Genomic DNA, 6,264 nt, shown 5'->3' on the forward strand with positions numbered 1-6,264 from the left:
TTAAGACCATGTTTGGGTTGTTGAGCTGCATAAGCAGGGTGTCTCGCTGCACACCATCACTGCTGAGGTGGGACGCAGTGAGACAGTTTGAATTTATAAATAGATCCTGATAGTTTTGGAACAAAAAAGTCAGGTGGAAGACCTTAAAGGAACAGGCCACCATTTTTTCATACTGAGATATGTTCTTATCTGAGCTTAGACAAGTTGATACGTACCTGTCTGGTCTTTGTGTGTGGCCGTGGAAGAGCTTGGTTGCTATAGGAATATGTTGGGAGAGGCCAAATGCTAACAACATCTTTGGTCTTTGTGCGCGACTGATCGCACACACACAGACCAGACAGGTACGCATCGACTCGTTTAAGCTCAGGAAAGAACATATCTCAGTGTGGAAAAATTGTGGCCTGTTCCTTTAAAAAAAAATGTCTCCAGCACTGAGCCGGAGGATCTGATTGGCTGGAGGGTCCTTGACCCAAATGAAGCCGTTACTGGAGTCGACTGCAGGGGGTTTACTTTGTTTAGCTTTTTTTGAGCTTTTTTGTGAGGTGTGGTCTTAAACAGCTTATTGTTTTAAAAAAAAATATCTACTCAAAATGTTTTGTCTCACTCCATTTTGTTTTTGTTGCATATAGTTCTATGTGGACCCTTGTTAAGATCTAACCATGGAAAATTCCTTTTTTTTGGCACCATTTTTCAACTGGTCTAAAACTTTTGATCGGGACTCATTATAGTAAAAATTCCATTCATTTCCGGTAATATAGAAAGGATTAGGAAAGAAATGTCTTTATTGGGCTAAAGATATTTTTTAGATTGCAACAATGATGCTCAAAGTGGGCAATGGGGCCAAATCCAAAGGTTCTACACATCAAGCAAGTCGCATAAACTGAGTCTGAAATGATACGTATTTGTTCAAATGTAACTATTCAGCCTGCAGGTTTTACTCACAGTGTTTGAGGAAATACATTGTACTATAGGCTATTTTTATTCAAATGTTGTACATTTAGTTCTTACTACGAGGCGGTCCCTGTACAATGTTCGGATCTATAATTGTCGGACAGTTTTGTTTTTGTTGCATGGAATGAGAAGCAATGAGAGAGACATGAGATAGTGAACTCGAGCGCTGATGTGGATGTCAAGAGAGCAGCATTTCTATTGGAGCTTTGAATGTAATTATTTTGTAAATAAAGTGTGTGTCTGTGCACTCGCGATCAGTGTTGCCCGGTGAACAGTCGGTTAAAATAGTGAAAAGAGTATCAAGTTTTGGCCTCCAGCCCCGAGCATTGTCGCTTCTGTTAGAAATCGTATGAATTTGAGACTTTTGCATGACTGACGTGAATATGAGAACGTGTACTGTATTACAAGTTAACTGTCATTTTGTGTTTTCATATAGATTTTATGAATAAAAATGGCCAAAATTGCCTCTATTTGCAGTGATGAAATCTAAATAATTGATAGAGCCAGGTTTGGTTCCAGTGCCAGTGGTTTAAAGCTCAATGAATCAGGCAGGACATACAGTGTGGGGGGGGGATGGGGGTGAGTACACCGTTTGGAATTTCTCACATTTCTGCCCAAATTTGTCATAAAATGTGGTTTGATCTTTATTAAAATCACAAGAATTATTAAACAGTATCTGCTTAAACTAATTCCACCCAAACATTTACATTTTGTGATATTTTTATTGGCCATAACATGTAAACATTCACAGGAGAGGGAGGAATAAGTAAGTGCACCGCCTGGATCTCGCTGAACAGCTGCAGTTTTGTGAAGAGGAATGATCCGAGATTCATCCTGATCGTTGTGAGCGTCTGATCTGCAACTACAGAAAAGGATCAGACAGATATTTAATACAGGGGTTCACTTACTTATTCCACGCTGTTGTGAATGTCTTAGGTTTTTCTGCATAATATCTTGATAAACTTATGAATTCATTTTTACATTGATGACAGAAGGTTGTCCAGGAACTGAGGCAACAAAACAGCCCCGCACCATGATTCTCCCTGCGTTTATCAAGATATGACAAATTTAGGCAGAAATGTGAGAATTCCAAATGGTGTACTCACTTTTTCCTCACCCTTTAGATGTTAAAAAAATCCCTCTCTGAAGAAACATGAAAACCTAATTTGGAGTAAACAAGCCCCACAGTTTTGTAGTGTTTGAGAATGCATACATGTGGGAAACCCGGCCGGTGTGTTTGTTATGTACCTTGCGGCTTGCTAGCGGACAAAGCGTCACAAAATAAGCTTCTCAAAGGGTGAGTTGGGTCTTCCCTTTACTCTACTAATGTTAAGGGGGAAAACGAGCTGAAAAAATCTTGACGTCACCTCTCTAAAAAAAATGTAAATTAAGTTTTTTATCATAATCGTGCCGCCTTACTGTAGACTTCACAGGTATACAGTACTTTCCACAGCCTGACTTGTGCTAACTAAGTCTGTCATGAACAGACGTCCGCTGCCCCTCATGAAGAGCCCTCCACAGGGGAGCACACAACAATGACCTGCTAAAACCTCATGCCTCTGAACAGGAAGAGGAAGAAAAGACTGTGGAGTTATACACATTTCTAATGCGACACATAGCCTATATGAGAGTCTTTTGTTTACCAGGGTTGGAGAGAGGCACAGATTAAAAACAAAAATATGCAACGCCGCCTTTTGCTAAAATCGATATATACACAATTTAGTATCAATGTTATAAACCCGGTAAGGTTTTTTTTGGTTGTTGCTTTTTTTTGTTTGACTCCTTTGTCCTGGTAGTAAAATGTTCCCAGCATTTTTCACCAAATGTATCTTCATGGGTTTGATGGCACAGATGCTTCAAAGTTGCATTATGACCTTGTAGTGACCCAGCAGCTGTATGAGTGGTCACAGTAGAGGGCATATGGTAATCTGCAGGCTTTCTAGTGGTTATACGGCGTATACCTCCTGCCTATCACGTAGACTTCACCACTGCTTTCAGTAGTTTAATCATTTGTAAAGATATGACACATATGTACATGTCTGATGACTCCACTTGCGTCACAAAGCTTGCCCTACGCTCATAATCCCCACCGATACACACAGACCAAAGAGAGGATATCAGAGATTTTGACTGTGTAATAGACAAGAAAGGCACATCAGGTCAATGATCATCAAACACATGGATAAAACCAGAATCACAGCAGAAACCCGTGAAGATGCATCTAATATTGGATCATCTGCACATTTTTCATTGAGGCAACAGCTGATAAAATAATATAAGCAGAACATATTATTCTCGTGAGAACAGAAACCTTTCTCATAAAAACAGAATTTTACATTACCTTGATACATTGTACAAAACTAAATTTAGTACAATATAATCTGCTTTGTAACAGTCTATGACAACTTGTACCGCCACCCTGGGTAGTTGGTGTCAGTCACCAATATCATGGAGATTATTGTTAATGTGATAAAGCTGCGCTGGACAGAGCTCCACTCTTCAGAGAGAAACTAGAGGAATAATCATGTAAGATCGGCCCCGTATGCGGTTTAATGCGCCTCAGTATAACAGCATTTATCATGAAGTCACGCACTAAGGACATAAACTAATCCATGACCGGAGTCTACTCTTCCCAAGCTTTTGCCCACTTTGTATTTCACAACAATTGAGGAGCAGCTACAGAAGGAACAGAGGCGGAGCTGACACGGTCAGCAGAGGGGCCCCACAGGGAAATACTTAAATAAATAATAATAAAATAATAAAAAATAATAAATAGAATGAATAATAAGAGTATAATTGCATCTATAAAAATCATTGTCTTTTCTTTTCTTTTTTTTTTAAAGCCACGCCGCATCGAATTTTACCCAATAAATGAAATTAAAATAGAAGCATTTATTTAATGACAGATATTTTCATCATAGAAAAATACATCATAAATGTGCAAACAAGCATTTATGAGGCTCCCCCTTCCTAAGATATGACTGCAAACTTTACCGGGAGTGGGTACGTCTCCAGCTCGTCTCCATGGAGATGTGACGAAAGGCAGTGTAGAATTTGAGATTCATACAAGTTAGTTTCTCATCCAAGTCCATTCTTTTGTTACACACTGCAGTAACGGCATTTTCTGTGTCATTAGGAGCACGTTTTGTTTTGCCGCAACAGTATAGTCCAAAATGTTACACAGCGTACCTTTAAAGCAGTACTAAGTAACGTGTTTACCTTAATAAATCCTTTCCGTAGTCCCTGTGGGGGTAATACAAGTGTTTATGGGATGATTGGAGGGTCTTTCATCTCCCCCTGGTGTCTCTGGACAGAAAACCATGTTTACAACTTGACCGCCACTGGGCCGGAGCCACCAATACACACTAATGGAATCACGAAGAAGAAGCTAACATGCTAACGGGCAAAGCTAACTACGGGTCACTTTAAAGTTTGAGCGAAAAAAATTATTTCCATTGTGTAATTTGATGCACAGTATCCCTCTCTCCCTTCGCCTTTCCTGTCAGCGTCGTATTTACTCTCCAAGACAATTAATAAGTTAAAAAATCGTAACTTGCTACAACACCTGCAGTTGCGCCTCTAGGGGGAAGAGTTACTTAGTACTGCTTTAAGCAAAGAAATCGTAATGTCGTCCGTTCTGATTCTCATCACTCTATAACACACTGTCTTTGTCCCTATAACTGGCAAAAAGAAAAAAAATCATCAATTCATATATTTAAATGATGTGGTCGCTACACTAGATTGGTCCTCAATTGTTTAATAAAACAATTTAGTTGGTTACATGGAATACAACAATGCATTACATGAAGTCAACATACACAACATACTACACTTTATACCCAATATATTCCCATGTTAGTATTACTGTTTTTATTCATTATGAGATCATCATCATCATCATCATCATCATCATCATCATCATCATCATCATCATCATCACAAAGCCATATAGTATTTAAATGTAATATATGTGTTTAATTGATATTTAACATAATCCATGTTAATCCATGAGAAGAATAGTAATAACAGACTGATTGAAGCTCAAGGTTAAAAATTCCCTGAGGAGGACCATTTGTTGCTCTAACTGAGTATCTCAAACAAAATGGTTTAAAACTTAAAGTAATTAAAAGTACTATAAAGCAGCACATCACTGTTTCTTTTACTTAAACACCCAGGACTAAAAGCGGCAAAAAGAAAACTTATTATTTCAGTGGCTGGATCTGCGTTGGGAATGTGTTTGGGCCTTAATGATGCACAGAGCATTCCCAAAGCTAATGGGCAAGAGCTCCTTCCAAGATGTGGCTTCAGAACAAGCGTCCAACTAGGGGCTTTGGGCGCGATTTTGACGCTGAACACGGCATTATCCACAAACTATCCAATTTCAACTTCACAACAATAACTTTACAGTGGTTCAAATCATATCCTGAACAGAGAGATCAGTGTGAGGAGGTCAATAATGAAATGAGCACATTCTTAAAAGTGAACACAGGAGTACCACATAGTCCATTCTCAGGCCTTTGCTCTTTACATTGTACCTCAATGATGTGGCAGATTCATGTCCTGCAGCAGGATGTCAGATGCACGCTGATGATGCAGTGCTCTATGTGCGAGGGAAAAGTACGCATGCCGTTTCTGATGAACTGGCAAAACACCTGCAAACGGTGGCGGTGTGGTTTCAAAACGTAGGTCTGTCATTGAATGTTAAAAATGTCTGTTTGCTTTGCCTCATGAACCAACTCCATGACCGAAGAATACAATTTAACAAGATCCAGCAGGTCACAGAGGTCAAACACCTGGGCCTTGTCCTCATTGGACTGTCATTGTACCTCGGTGTGAGTGAGACTCTGACTTAGGAAAGTAACGCAAAATTCTGTACACAAAGTTTTTTTGCGATTGAAAACCACCTGACCGCAGTCTTCCTTTCGCAGGAAGCTGCGGACATCACGACAAGCCCTCTGTCCGCCTCCATTTGACCATAAAAGACAATGCTAAGTGACTTATGAATGAGATTTCCCTAAACATGAGGCGATAATGAGTGTGTTTTATCGAAGGCGAGGGACTGAGAGGGAGGGGCACACGCTGCTGCAGCTCGTGCAGAGGCAACATGGGCTTGAGGCGTTTCAATGAAGAGTGAACTCTGCTTCTCTGGCATCTTTCTGTTTCTTCCAACCATAAAACTTATCAAAACACATGTTTAGAACACGTTCAGTTTGTATTCTATAAATATCACCTTTGGCGCAGAGGAGCAGCTGTACAAAGCTTTGGCCTCATTTTGTGCATAGCGAGCTTTTTAAATGAGGCCCCTGTACAGTG

Source organism: Gobius niger (assembly GCF_951799975.1).
Source record: "Gobius niger genome assembly, chromosome: 5".
In the NCBI taxonomy this organism is placed as follows: Eukaryota; Metazoa; Chordata; class Actinopteri; order Gobiiformes; family Gobiidae; genus Gobius; species Gobius niger.